Source organism: Loxodonta africana, chromosome X (genome assembly GCF_030014295.1).
Source record: "Loxodonta africana isolate mLoxAfr1 chromosome X, mLoxAfr1.hap2, whole genome shotgun sequence".
In the NCBI taxonomy this organism is placed as follows: domain Eukaryota; kingdom Metazoa; phylum Chordata; class Mammalia; order Proboscidea; family Elephantidae; genus Loxodonta; species Loxodonta africana.
Genome location: NC_087369.1, coordinates 21,064,309 through 21,080,189, shown reverse-complemented (window position 1 = coordinate 21,080,189; position 15,881 = coordinate 21,064,309). Strand labels below are relative to the sequence as shown.

Below are 15,881 nucleotides of genomic sequence, written 5' to 3'. Positions count from 1 at the left end.
TCTGAAAAGGAGTGGGTATAACTTCACTTCATTTTGTCCCACTCGTGTGCTGAAGTCTCCTGATTTGGCTTTTATGTTCCTGCCATATCTCCATGTTCATATGAATATTCTAGAGATGAAAAAGTTATTCCGTAAAACAAGAAGAGTTGCGTTAAGGCACGGAGCAAGGAAGAAAACTTTCTTTTTCTGTCCTGACTATTGAGTCTGTCAGAGCTTAGAAATAGCTTGTCCACCAGGAGACAGACTTAGCGTCATTCTGGTACGATTTCTCTACATGGCCTCCCTTCTTCTTCTTCTTTTTAATATTAATTCATTGTGTTTTCGGTGACGGTTTACGCAGCATGTTCCTATTCAACAATTCCTACACAAATCGTTCAGTGACATTGGTTACGCTTTCACGATGTGTGAATATTCTTACTGTTTTCATTGTAGTGGTTCCGGTTCCATTAATCTAGTTTCCATGCCTCCTCACCATCTCATCTTGATTTTAAAGTAATTGTTGACTGTTTGGTCTTATAGGTGAGTTTTCTTAAAGGAGCACAGAGTAGAGTACTTATGGGTGATATTCATTATTTTGGGGACCAATTTGTTATTTAGCTACAAGGTGACCTCAGGTTAGTTTTGGTTCATGGTTTGGAGAGTATCTCAGGACAATAGTATTGGGGAATCATCCAGTCTTAATCAATCCAGTAGATCTGTTTTGTCTTGTTTTTTTGGAATTTGAGGCTCTGTTCCACATTTTTCTCCCATTCTATCAGGGTCTATCTATTGTGGCCCTGATTAGAATTGTTGGTAGTGGTAGCCGGGCACCATCTAGCTCTGGTCTCAGAGTAGATGAGGCTGTGGTTCATGTAGACTATTAGTCCTATAGACTAGTTTCTTCTTTGAGTTTCCTTTTTTCTCTTTTGCTCTGGACCAATAGTTGTCTCTTAGATGGCCAGTGGCCTCCCCTCTGGTACATCTATCCCCTTTTTCCTTAAAAAAAAAAAAAAAAAAACCCATTGCCATCACGTCAATTCCAACTCATAGCAACCCTATAGGACAGAGTAGAACTGCATCATAGCATTTCCAAGGAATGGCTGGTGGATTTTGAACTGCCAACCTTTTGGTTAGCAGCTGTAGCCCTTAACCACTACACCACCAGATCTCCTTCCTAAACACCGAGGAATTTCTTGATGTTCTTGGTAATTCTAAATGTATCTTGGCACTGTTCTCCTTGTTCTAAATGTATCTTGGCACTGTTCTCCTTGTTTTTTTTTTTTTTTTTGGAGGGGGGTTGGGGGTAAGCGAATAAACTTACTCTAAAGAATTTGGCAACTAATCTCTCTACAATAGTTGGCATTACTTTAGAATTCTGTGCCCACTATTGGCTGTCATGTTTGGTGAGGTGTGAAAATTTAGAGCTTTTAGAAGAACAAAAAGAGTAGCATCTGAAGGTAAAGACTGAAGGGAAATAAACTTTGAGAGGTACTGCTAATGGTCATCTTCAAGTGGAGTGGTATTCCCTTTCTGAAAGTAGGAAGTCGGTTCCTTCCATTGCAGGTAGACTGAAACTAGGGCAGATGGGGGAAAAAAAAAAAAAAGATGGCTCAACAGAATGGACATCTTGCAGCTAGGGGTGATTAAACATGAAAATGTCAACGTAACTCTGAGGACTCATGAGGCAAGTTTGCTCGGTTGCCCCCTACACATGGACTGGTTTGACATTGCTTGGGAGCAGGGGCCTAGATGGTGTGACCCCAGAGGTTCTGAGAGAGAATCTAAGAAAATTGTACATCTGTGATCATTTTGGAAAGCTTTTTTTTTTTTTTTTAAAGGTATGGTCAATAGTGGTGAAGTATAAAGTACCATGAGTGAAGTGTACAGATTATATGCCACAATCTGAACCTGCAGCTGGGTGTTTGAAGGAATTTATAAGAGAAAGACTGGTAATCTGCTCTTCTAAAGATTATAGCCTAGAAAAATTAAAAATTATATAGGGCACTTCTACTTTGTTACGTAGGGTTGCTATGAGTCGAAGATAGACTGATGGCACACAACAACAACGTGAATGTATGAAAACCAAGATGCTTGACAGTCTTGTTCTTCAGGAAGTCATTTGATGTTTCTAGAATTGTGCTTGGTGACGTGTTGAATTCAGCTTCATTTGGCAAAGGGACCGGCATGTTTGCACCTATTCCTCAGACTAGTTGATTGGCAGGGTTGTAAAGGGAGCCCCGCAGCCATACTGGAATTCTTTGTATCCTCTTTGGTCATCACCTGGTTTTCAGGTTGATGAGCACGTTCCTGTGTTGCAGGCTTAAGGGAGAAGGAAAGCTTTATTTAGGTATGCTTTACAGACCATACAGTCCGCCCGTTTTACGGGCTCAATTCATTGATTTTTAAGGAAGCTTACACAGTTGGGCAGCCATCACCACAATCCAGTTTCATAATGTTTTCATCACCCTCAGAATTCCGTTTGCTGACCATCTCTGTTCTTATTCCCATCCCCAAGCAACCACTAATCTGCTTTATGTTTTAGAGATTTCCCTTTTCTGGTCATTTCATGGAAACGGAGCCATACAGCATGTGGTCATTTGTGTCTCATTTCTTCCACTTAACATGATATTTTTGAGGTTCACCCATGTTGTAGCACAATCATCAGTAGTCTGTTCCTTTTTATTGCTGAATAGTATTCTATTGTATAAGGAATCCTGGTGATGCAGTGGTTAAGTGCTCGGCTGCTAACCAAAAGGTCAGGGGTTCGAACCCACCAGCCACTCCTTGGGAGAAAGATGTGCAGTCTGCTTCTGTAAATGATTGACAGGCTTGGAAAGCCAATGGGGCTGTTCTCCTCTGTCCTGTAAGGTCACTAGGAGTTGGAATCAACTCAACGGCCATGGGTTTTTTAAATTTTCTTGTATGGATAGTCCACATTTTATTTATCCGTCCATTAGTTGTTGGACATTTGGATTGTTTCTACTTTTTGGTAATTATGAATAATGCCACTCTGAACAGCTGCATGCAAGTTTTTGTATGGACATAAGAAATAAGTTTTTATTTCTCCTAGGAGTCAAATTGCTGGGTTATATGGTAACTCTATGTTCAAAAAATTTGAGGACCTGCCAGACTGTTTTCCAAAGTGGCTTCACCATTTTGCATTTCCATCAGCAAGGGGAGTTCAGTTTCTCCCCACCGTGACCAACACTTGGTTGTCTGTCTTTCTTTATAGCCATTCTGGTGAGTGTGAACTGGTATCTCATTGTGGTTTTAATTTGCGTTTTCCTTTTGACTCATGAGGCTGAGGATCTTTTCTTGCACTTATTATCCATATGTAATCTTCTGTGGGGAAATGTCTACTCAAACCTGTTGCCCCTTAGTTTGTTCTCTTATTATAAGAGTTCTATATGTATTCTAGAAGTAAGTCCTTTATCACATATTTATTTGATGAATTATTTCTTTTATGGATCGTGCTTTTGGTGTCGTATCTAAGAAACTGTTGCCTAACCCATGGTCATGAAGATTTACTCCTATGTTTTCTTCTAAGAGTTTTATAGTTTTAGCTCTTACATTTAGGTCTCTGATCTATTTTTAAGCTAGCTTTTGTGTATGGCGTGAGGTGTAAGGGTCCAACTTCATTCTTTTTGCATCAGAAATCCTGTTGTCTCAACACCATTTGTTGGAAAGACTATCCTTTCCCCACTGAATAGTCTTGGCATCCTGGTCAAAATCAACTCACCAGAAATGTAAGGGTTTATTTCTGGAGTCTCAATTCTATTCCATTGATCTGTATGTCTGTCCTTAGGCCAGTCCTCCAGTACCCTCATTACTGTAGCTTCATATTAGGTTTTGAAGTCAGAAAGTGTAAATCTTGCAACTTTTTGTTCTTTTTCAAAATGGGTTTAGGCTATTCTGGGTCCTTTGCTTTTATATATGAATTTGAAGATCAGCTTGTCATTATTCTCAAAAAGCCTATGATTTTGATAGAGATTGTGTTGCCAGGCCGTTCTCCCACCCCCTTCTACCTTGTTATAAATCTAACAGCTGGTAAACCTGTTAATTCTTTTTTATACACTTTAAAGCAAACATTGAACATGTGCCTTAAAATAATGGCTCACCTGAAAGCCTGATGATAAGGTTTTAATATTCACCTTTCAGAAAGTTGGAACAAAAGTAGGAGTATCTCTATTGTGATCTTAAGCGGGAAGTACAAAAAAAAAAAATTTTTTTTTTTTTTTACCATATATGAAGACTAAAAAAAAAATTTTTTTTTAAACATCTTAACATCGGAAACATGGTATTATATTTTGTTTAAAGCGAGCATTTGTCCTAGATCATTTCAGTGTAGTCATCAGTGATGAGAATCATGTAGGACACAGAACCGTGTTTAGCAAAATTCCTTGGAATGTTGGTATGAATGGATTAAAAAAATCAACAAAATAATTCAAATTGAATTTCTCAAAAAGACCATGGCCTTAATTTCCCATTGTCTTTTGTCATTCCAAAGGTGGACTAACGTCATGGATACAACAGAGTAATTTCTGACTTATTTAAAATTAGGGAAGTTTTCAATAAGGGTATTAAGAAGTTGGTGATTAGAAAATTTTTGGTGTGGACATGTTGTATAAAATAATTGAAACATTTTCATCAGTTACTAAAAACAAATGTGGGCTGCTCAAAAACATAAACTGATTTATTTTTTTAATAATTTTTATTGAGCTTTAAGTGAACGTTTACAAATCAAGTCAGTCTGTCACATATAAGCTTATATACGCCTTACTCCGTACTCCCACTCACTCTCCCCCTAATGAGTCAGCCCTTCCAGTCTCTCCTTTCGTGACAATTTTGCCAGTTTCTAACCCTCTCTACCCTCCCATTTCCCCTCCAGACAGGAGATGCCAACACAGTCTCAAGTGTCCACCTGATACAAGTAGCTCACTCTTTGTCAGCATCTCTCTCCAACCCATTGTCCAGTCCCTTCCATGTCTGATGAGTTGTCTTTGGGAATGGTTCCTGTCCTGGGCCAACAGAAGGTTTGGGGACCATGACCGCCAGGATTCCTCTAGTCTCAGTCAGACCATTAAGTCTGGTCTTTTTATGAGAATTTGGGGTCTGCATCCCACTGATCTCCTGCTCCCTCAGGGGTTCTCTGTTGTGTTCCCTGTCAGGGCAGCCATCGGTTGTGGCCGGGCACCAACTTGTTCTTCTGGTCTCAGGATGATGTAAGTCTCTGGTTCATGTGGCCCTTTCTGTCTCTTGGGCTCATAGTTGTCGTGTGACCTTGGTGTTCTTCATTCTCCATTGATCCTGGTGGGTTGAGACCAAGTGATGCATCTTAGATGGCCGCTTGTTAGCATTTAAGAACTGATATATTTTAAATCATTTAAGAACTGATATATTTTAAATCATAACAATTAAATCATGATTCTCAATTTGGATTGTAGTGTGATTTCATTTTAACATGAGGAGGGTGGTGGTAATTATATGTCAGTATTAATATATTTTATTTTTAATTTTCACACTAAAATATGGAGTCTTGAGTGCTATGTACTGTTTTATATGATTAAAAAATATTAACTCATTCCTTATGAAAAGCTGATATGGTAGTGAATATAATTAGTCACCATAAAAATGAGGAAATTGAGGCACAGAGAGGTTAAGTAATCTGGCCATGGTCCCACAGCTAGCAAGTGGCATAGCCAGGATTTGAACCACTGTAAAATTGATGCCAATATGTTTATTCACACTCAGTATTTGTTTCCCGATACTGTAGTCGTTTACATTTTTAGTGATAAAAAAATAGAATTTTAAAATTCAGATGGCAAAATGGACATTACCAGTTCTGCTGTGTTTAATACACCATTTGATTTTGTGAGAAAAATTAATTTCTTGTACATTAGAAACATTCCTTAAAGATTTTTTTTTTTTTTAAATTCTGAAATCTTTAACACTATTAGCATATTTTACTTTGTAATTCTCTATCTGAATTAAAATGTAATTCAGTTTTTGATCTGAGTTCAATAAAAATGACTTGCTTTTTTGGTGTTTGAATTTTTGTGCTCTTTTCTGCTGCTTTAGAGACAGCAATGGTAGCCATTTTCAGTGTTTCATCGCTTTAGAAAACATGTTTGTTCGGTGACACAAGGTTGTGTCTTTGTGAAAGCAAAATGGTTCCTTTGCTTTAGGTCTCTGGGTGGTGCAAATGGTTCGCACCTGACTTATCCTAAGGAAACCCTGGTGGCGTAGTGGTTAAGAGTTCGGCTGCTGAGCACAAGGTCAGCAGTTCAGATCCACCAGGTGTGCCTTGGAAACCCTATGGAGCAGTTCTGCTCTGTCTATGGGGTCACTACGAGTGGGAATTGGGTTTGGTTTTTTGGTACTAACCTAAAGGTTGGCGGTTCGAACCTACCCAGCAGCACCACAGAAGAAAGGTCTGGCAATCTGTTTCTGTAAGGATTACAGTCAAGAAAACCCTAATGGAGCAGTTGTACTTTGTAACACATGGGGTTGCCACGAGTCAAAATCAATTTGACAGCATCCAGTTTGGTTTTTGTTTTCTTTTGGAGACTGCTTTATCTGTTCACCTTGGAACTTCCTGGGGAAGGCAGGGAAACAGCACTGGGGAGAGGGAGAAGTGGACTGGGATGTAGGTTCAGTGACAGTCTTGGCTGACCACCTGGGGAGCCCTGAGCTGGAATGTCCTTTCGGAGTTGCTCTGAGTTGGAATGAGAAGGCCAGGCCATCATACTCCCGCATTCCTCAGTCAGTGGAAGGAGCGTGACCTTGAGTGAGGTGCTCTCCGCAACTGAGGCAATTCCAAAAGTGACCAACAGCAGGGATGCATAGCGGAAGTGCTCTTAGCAGCTGGAACAACCTGTCCTTCCTTAAAGGGTGATCTGGGTGGCATATCAGCATGTCTGCCACATTATAATAATCTCATTTGAAAAATATAAAGATCATACACAGCCCAAGACTATGGGATGTATCTTTTTTTTAAATATATTTTTATTGTGCTTTAAGTGAAAGTTTACAAATCAAGTCAGTCTCTCATACAAAACCTTATATACACCCTGCTATATACTCCTAGTTGCTCTCCCCCTAATGAGACAGCACACTCCTTTCCGCCTTGTGTTTCCGTGTCTCTTCAGCCAGCTTCTGTACCCTTCTGCCTTCACATCTCCCCTCCAGACAGGAGCTGCACACGATCTCATGTGTCTAGTTGATCCAAGAAGCCCACACCTCACCAGTATCATTTTCTGTCTTATAACCCACTGCCGTTGAGTCGATTCTGACTCATAGTGACCCTACAGGACAGAGTGGAAATGCCCCATAGAGTTTCCATGGAGTACCTGGTGGATGTGAACTGCTGACCTTGTGGTTAGCAGCTGTAACACTTAACCACTACGCCACCAGGGTTTCCTTTTGTCTTACAGTCCAGTCCAATCCTTGTCTGAAGAGTTGGCTTCAGGAATGGTTCCTGTCTTAGGCTAACAGAAGGTCTGGGGACCATGACCTCTGGGGTCCTTCTAGTCTCAGTCAGACCATTAAGTCTGGTGTTTTGATGAGAATTTGAGGTCTGCATCCCACTGCTCTCCTGCTCCTTCAGGGGTTCTCTGTTGTGTTCCCTGTTAGGGCAGTCATCAGTTGTAGCCAGGCACCATCTATTTATTCTTGTCTCAGTCTGATGTAGTCTCTGGTTTATGTGGCTGGTTCTGACTCTTGGGCTTATACTTGTATCTTTGGTGTTCTTCATTGTACTCTGCTCCAGGTGGGTTGAGACCAATTGATGCATCTTAGATGGCCGCTTGCTAGCATTTAAGACCCCAGATGCCCCTCTCCAATGTGGGATGCAGAATGTTTTCTTAATAGATTTTATTATGCCAGTTGACCTAGATGTCCCCTCAAACCATGGTTCGGTTTATTCTGGAAACTTCTTTGCTTTTAGTGTGTTGTCCTTCCTTTCACCTAAAATAGTTCTTGTCTACTATCTAATTAGTGAATACCCCTCTCCCTCCCTCGTTCCCCACACTTGTAACCATCAAAGAATATTTTCTTCTCTGTTTAAACTGTTTCTCAAGTTATTATAATAGTGGTCTCATACAATATTTGTCCTTTTGCAACTGACTAATTTCACTCAGCATAATGCCTTCCAGATTCCTCCATGTTATGAAATGATTCACGGTTTCATCAGTGTTCTTTATCGATGCGTAGTATTCCATTGTGTAAATATACCGTAATTTATTTATCCATTCATCCATTGATGGGCACCTTGGTTGCTTCCATCTTTCTGCTATTGTAAACAGTGCTGTAATGAACATGGGTGTGCATATGTCTGTTCGTGTAAAGGCTCTTATTTCTCTAGGATATATTCCAAGGAGTGGGATTGCTGGATCGTATGGTAGTTCTATTTCTAGTTTTTTAAGAAAGTGCTGAATTGATTTCCAAAGTGGTTGTACCATTCTACATTCCCACCAGCAGTGTATAAGTGTTCCAGTCTCTCCACAAACTCTCCAACATTTATTATTTTGTGTTTTTTGGATTAATGCCTGGGATGTATGTTTAAGGCCAATAGGTACAGAAGTACTTTTTCCATTGAATTGGTGGCTCTACTTACCCGAAAGTTATGTCGCCTCTCCAGAAAGGAAACGTGGGGACATGTGTTTTCCCTGTCCCCCGGGAGAATTACTGGGGGAAGATATGTTCACCCAATACTTGAACAGTAAAACCTGTGAAAGCCATAGGCCGTGTAAGGCAGAAACCTGTCAGAGAAGGAAAATTCAAATATGTACCACAAAATGAGCAATAGAAAAGTGATAAGCCTGCACCCTGTGAAAGGTGGAAAACATTCAAGACCCAGGAAAAAAAGGCAGTCCTATCACATTCCAGCTTTCACAAGTTTCACTGTAGAGGGGATTGTTAAAAACCAAACCATTTGCTGTTGAGCTGATTTGAGCTCACGGCGACCCCGTTTGTGTCCGAGCAGAACTGTGCTCCATAGGGTTTTCAGTGGCCTATTTTTCAGAAGTAGATCACCAGGCCTTTCTTTTGAGGTGCCTCTGGGTTGACTCAAAAATCTCTATCCTCTTAGCTAATGGCCAAGCATGTTAACAGTTTGTGCCACCCAGGGACTCTATTAAAAGAAGAGTAGACCTTACTTTCATTTGTTACGTCCTACAGCTAGAGTTCACAGTTGTTTAAAAACAAAACAAAGTTAAATTTCCAAGCAAGGATCATGTTATTAAAATACACGTTATTAAAAACTAATACAAGTTATTAAAAACTAATCTGGTTCTTGACCTCTAGACTGCATGATTATTTTTTCTGGAAAGTGAGTGAGATTTAAGAGACACTTACTGTTCCCACCAAAATGGCCTATAAATTGTAAGTTCTTTAAGAAACAGACCTTGGCACTATTTGGGGCAATGCCTGTAATATTGGAAGTTGTTTGCCTGGTTTACAAGCATGTTTAAGCCTAGAGTTCAGGGTAACAGAATTTCTCGTCTTTCTCTCCTACCTGACTCAGTCCTACACTTTGCTCTGGCTTGAGATCCACATTTATCAAAGATGGTAGAGATTGCCTGGGGACCCTGTAGGGGTTATTTACATTTACAAAAGGACAATTACATCTCTTCTCTCCTTTCTACATCCCTTGAGTGTTCTAAGTTCACACTCAAGATTTTTAACACTTTTATTAGTGAAGACTCAGTTTCAAACAAGAAAGATATGTCCCATAGTAGATGGAGAGGGAGAATTTCATTTCCCACACAGAACATGATTTCTGTAAAAATCCCTTCTCTTTATTTGATTGTTTATTTGATTTGTGTGCCTATTTTTTATTATCGCTGCCTCATCTTAAATTCTGTTCAACTCTTTCTTGTATTTCTTTCTGCATGCCTGTGTTCTTGTTGTCTTTTAATTTGGAGTAGTCTGGAGGTGGGACCACAAAACTTTTCTCTGTATCCATGTACTTCTTGGATAACAGAGGGGTAATGTTGAATATCACAGGGCTGGTGTTGGACTAAATTAAAACCATTTACCATATTTTTACGCAAATAACGCTCTTCTACATTTGTTTGCCAGATGCCCCTCCTCACTGCGAGCTGTTTTCATTTCATAAATGCCAAGATATGCCATTTTTAATATGTTGCTGTAAAAAATTAGCATAGGATACATATGAAAATAACCGGGGGGGGGGGGGTGCTTGGCAAACACATAGAAGGCATGCATTATTTGCGAAACAAATACAGTAATTCTGCCTATCAACTGAGTAAGCCTTTGGTATCCCATGACACCCATCTGGATTTTTCTTAACTTCTTTTTTTTTTTTTTTGGAGATGCAGTTTACATTTTGTTTTATGTATCACAGTTTTGTTTATTTAAGAGTATTTTGAAATCAAGCTAAAGTGACAATGACAAGAATCCTGGGAAGGGAGGGGAGGATGTGATGATTCATTTTTCTTGTTAACTTGGCTAGGTTTTGCTGCCCATTGTTCCGTCAAACACTAGTTGTTGCTGTGGAGGAGTTTTGTTGATGTGATTAACATTTATCATCGGTTGACACTAAGTAAAGTTGATTACCCTCAGTAATGTGGGTGAGCCTCATCTAGTCAGTTGAAGGCCTTAGGAGCAAAAACTGAGGCTCCCAAGAGAAGGATTCTGCCCGAATACTATAACACACATAATCCTGGGAGCTTTCAGCCTACCTGGTATATGGATTTTGGACATGGCAGCCACTACAGTCTTGTGAGACAATTGCTGCCGACATCTCCCTCTTATATACATGTATGTATCTCATATGTGCGTATGTCTTCATTTGTGTGTATCTAAACATGCATGTGTATGTGTAGAGGAGCCCTGGTGGAGCGAATTCTAAGCAGTCTGCTGCTAACCAAAAGATTTGCATTTCAAGCACACCCAGTGGCCCCATAGGAGAGAGACCTGATGATCTGCTCCCTTAAAGATTATGGCCTGGGAAACCCTATGGGGTAGTTCTTCTCTGTCACATGGGATTGCTATGAGTCAAAAATGGACTCGATGGCCTCTAACAACCACCACGTATGTATATGTATGTGTCTGTGTACATATATATGTATATGTGTGTATATATAAAACTAGTTTCCATGGAGTCAGTTTCAACTCAAGGTGACCCCATGTGTATCAGAGTAAAACTGTTTTCCATAGGGTTTTCAATGGCTAATTTTCCCGGAGTAGATTGCTAGGCCTTATTTCTGAGGCACCTCTGGGTGGACTTGAACCTCTAACCTTTCCATTAGCAGCCGAGCATGTTAGCCATTTGCGCTACCCCAAAAACAAAAACTTATTGTTGTCTAGTTGCTTCCAACTCATAGCAACCCTGTAGGACTGGGTAGACCTGCCCTGTAGGGTTTCCAAGGCTGTAATCTTTACTTAACCACTGTGCCAACAGGGTTCTTCTTTGGACCACCCAGGGACTCCGTGCACGCACACGTATGCGTGTCACGGCCAGTTGGTTAACATTGCTGGCTCTGTTTCCTCCTCTATAAAATGAGGAAGGTTACTCAGGTGATTTCTGAGATTTGTGCCAGCTCTAAAGTAATTCTGTGATTTATGGTGGCCACGGCAGTTGTTTGGACAAAGCCAATGAACTATGATACTAGCTCAGTTGGCACCACATGGCATGTTTCCAGCCAGGGATAGCTTCATTTACCTTTAACTGACTCGATAGCCTGGTTTTCTAGTTGAGATTGTCATTCAGCTTCTGTATATTTGTTCCTCTTTCCAAAGTTTACAAGCGAACCAGTTGCAGTTGACCCGATTTCATCTCATGGCAGCCCCATGTGTTTCAGTAGAACTGTGCTCCAGAGGGTTTTCAATGGCTGATTTTTTCCAAAGTGGATTGCCAGGCCTTTCTTCTGAAGTGCCTGTGGGTGAATTTGAACAGCCAACCTTTTCCCTGGTAGCTCAGTGCTTAGCCATCTATACCACCCACCAGGTAAGTTAGAAAAGCAGTAGTATAGAATGCTATTTGCCTTAAAAGAGCCCTGGTGGTACAGTGGTTAAGCACTCAGCTGCTAGCTAAAAGTCAGCTATTCGAACCCCCCAGCCGGTCTGCTGGAGAAAGATGTGTCAGTCTGCTTCCGCAAAGGTTTAAGGTTACAGCCTTGGAAACCCTATGAGGCAGTTCTACTCTGTCCTGTAGGGTGGCTGTGAGTTGGAATCGACATGAGAATAGGTTTTTATTTACATTGACATTAAAAATAAAGAAAACCCCTGCCTTTCCCTGGATGTGCATGTGTGCTGATTAAAAAATTCTCCTTTAACGGGCTAGACAAAGAATTCTCTATTGCTAGGCTTAGATTTTGTAATTTTTTTTTTGAGTGGCATCCAACTGGATTTTCTTTCTTAATAAGTTGACTTTGTCAAACATGGGCATGTTGAATAATTTTTTAAAAAGATTATTGCCCCGTGTTAGTTCATTTGCTCCCTAAAGTTTTTTTTGGAAACAATCTCTTGGGCTCTTTAGTTTCATTTTTTCACTAAGGATTTATACCCCATTTGCATTACAAGATGTTGTTTAAAAAAGCTGCTGTCAATAGGCCCTGCCTCATGATGACCCCATCTGTTACTGCTCCATGGGGTTTTCTTGGCTGTAATCTTTATAGAAGCTGTTGGCTAATTTAACTGATGTGATAACCTACATCCTTAATAGAAGGAAGTATTATTTCAGTGAAAGGCAAATAATAATAAAGATGTAATTTTTTTTCTCATTCAAGTTCATGGACCCCCAAGAATGAATTGAACCCTCAGTTTGATCGAGAGGTATTGACAAATACCAATTGCCATCAAGTAGATTCTGACTCATAATGACCCTATAGTACAGAGTAGAACCTGCCCCATAGGTTTTCCAAGGCTGTAATCTTTATGGAAGCAGACTGCCACATCTTTCTCCCACAGAGCAGCTAGCGGGTTCAAATAGTCAACCTTTCAGTTGGCAGCTGAGTGCTTTAACCACAGTGCCATCAGGGCTCCTTAGAGCTAATACACATAGCTATTTCTCGAATACCTACTGTGTGTAAAGCATTTTATACAAATAGCAACATTCAAGCCTCCACCATCTTATGAGGTATAAAAAAAAAAAAAAGAACACCCAGCGCTGTCGAGTCGATTCCGACTCATAGCGACCCTACAGGACACAGTAGAACTGCCCTATAGAGATGGTATTAACCCCATTTTAAAGATGAGAAAACTGAAGTTTATGTAGACCAGTACATTTTCCAGGGTCATCCATCTACTATGGGGCAGAGCTAGGATTCAGTCCTTGGCTCCTCTGAATTCTTTCCACCTTGATATGCTTGAATTGAGATTGTACTGACTTCCTGTTACAGTGTTGATAAGGTATTTCTTTTTCACCTAACTTAGCAAATGTGAATAATGAAACACTATCTAGTTCTGCCAGAGGATGATAAAATAGGCATGCCCTCACGTTCTGCTAGTGGAAATGTAAATTGCTTTATCCTTTTTTGAAAGCAATTTGGCCACACATATCAAGAACCTTAAACTTGCTCTAGTAATTTCACTCCGAGGAAGCTGTCCTTAAGACCACAGTATAAAGAAAGATAACAGATGCACAAAGATGTTCATCTTAGTGTTATTTACAGTAAGGAAATTTTCAAAACAAAGTCAGACAATAGGAGAATGGTTAAGTATACTATACATATTTACCAGATAGAGTAAGAGTGTTGTGGTCGCTGTATGCCATCAAGTCGATTTTGACTCATGTGACCCCATAGACAGAGATGGAGTAGAATTGCCCCATAGGGTTTCCCAGGCTGTATGTAATCTTTACAGAAGACATCACTAGGTCTTTTCTCCCATTTAGCTGCTGGTGGGATCAAACTGCCAACCTTTTGGTTATCAGCCGAGTGCTTAACCATTGTGCCACCAGGGCTCCTTTTAGGTATAGTGTTAGGGAGCTCTTAAAAAGTATGATGTTAAGACTATAATTGCACTTTTACAATGAGAACTTTTTTAACCTGTACCTATGCCTTAACCCAGTGATATAATAGGACATTCTTTTCATGGTGGTGACATTTGTAGATAGTAATGATTCTGGAAATTCCACTTGGCCAAGTTAGCAGGAGGGCTCAGTGGTTTTGACTCTGCCCTTACTTACTGTATCGGAATCATCCTTTTGGAAATATTTGGAGAGGGTGTTTAGAATAAGGGTTTACATATTAATGTGGTTAGCATACTGGTTCTAATGCCTCTTTATGTAGGAAACTATGCTGCCATTGCTAAATTTATTTTAATGAGCTAATTTCTCCAGATATTTCCATTTCTAAATGTACCAATTAGAATATCTGATCCTAGTTCACTCTTGAACATGTGTTACGCTAATCAATGTTTTTTCTTTTTCATTTCTGGTCTCCCCACCAAAAAATGTCTGAATGTGTTCTATCACTTAAAGATGTTTGGGTCCCTTTTTCTTTGTAAGAATAAAAGTGATAGTCTTGATACGTGTTATGGATGGATGCAGCTGGAAAACATCAAGCTGAGTAAAATAAGTCAATCACAAAAGGACAAATATTGTATGACCTCACTTTATTAGTGGTTATCAGGGGCAGGAGGGAGGGGAAACAGCAGGGTTAATGGTGATGGAACTATCACATTGGTTAAGGGTAGGGTTGCACAGCTAATTATTGTAATTGCTGTCCGTAAGTTGTACACCTGTAAAAAGTTGAATTGGCAAAAGTTCTGTGATATAGTTACAACAATTTAAAAAAGTAGCTGCCGAGGCTGCTTATATACAACCAAACACTTCATGGGATTTGGTTTCTTGATTGGAGGACTAGGGTCATGGTTTCATGGGACATTCCAGTTCATTGGCCTAATTTTTAGTGCTTCTGTTCTACCTGCTAGTATTGTTGTGTACTGCTTGGGGTCCTAAAAGCTTGAAATTGGCCATCTAAGCACAACAATTGGCCTCTGTTCACCTGGAGCAATACAGGAAGGAGAGTCAGGAATAGGGGGGAGGATATAGAATGTGTGGCTAATTTCCTCCACGAACAACTGCCTCCTTTGCCGTGAGACCAGAACTGGATGATGCCTGGCTACCATTACTGAACATTTTGATCAAAGATTCTGTAGAACAATCCTGATCGAAAGGGGGAAATGCAGAACAGAATTTCAAATCTTATGGACTCCAGATTTCCTGGAGCCGTGAAGGTTGGATGAACTTCTGAAACTATTGCCCTGAGATAATCTTTAAGCCTTAAACCAAAAATATCCCCTGAAGTCTTTCTTACAAACAATTAAAAACACAAAATCAAAAAACCTGTTGTCTTTGAGTCAATTCTGACCCATAGCAACCTTGTAAGACAAGAGTAGAATTCCCCCATAGAGTTTCCAAGGAGTGGCTTGTGGATTCCAACTGCTGACCTTTTGGTTAGCAGCTAAGCTCTTAACCACTGTGCCACCAGGGCTCCAAACAATAGTTTAGCTTAGCTAGTGAAAAATGTCTGCCTTAAGCATTATGCTCTTTTAAGAACTATATGAGATCAAACTGACAAGAGCAACTTGAAAGATTAGATAGGAATCTTAGGGGACAGTGAGTCTGTTAATGGGGGAGGAACAACTCAGAAAAGGAGGGTGAGTGGTTGTACAACTCAGAAGAATGTATTTGCTGTTACTGAATTGTACATTAGAAATGGTTGAACTGCTGTTGTGTTTTTCTGTGTAGATTCTCAACAACAAAATAGATTAAAAAAAAAAGAACAAAAGTAATGCATTCAAAAGCCTCTGCTTTCATTTTGTAATTCATGAATCGCTTTTTAAAATTTAGTCATTAGTCCTAATTTTGTTCCGTCAAATTTTGGAATATTCACAACCCACCTGGAGCAAAAGAGAATGAAGAACACCAAAGA

General features: G+C 39.9%; 1 protein-coding gene across 3 annotated transcripts in view; it reads left to right on the top strand.

Annotated features, from left to right (window-relative positions):
- Positions 1 to 15,881, top strand: part of MAP3K15 (mitogen-activated protein kinase kinase kinase 15) — a 151,090-nt gene that overhangs the window by 17,213 nt on the left and 117,996 nt on the right. The window lies entirely within an intron of this gene.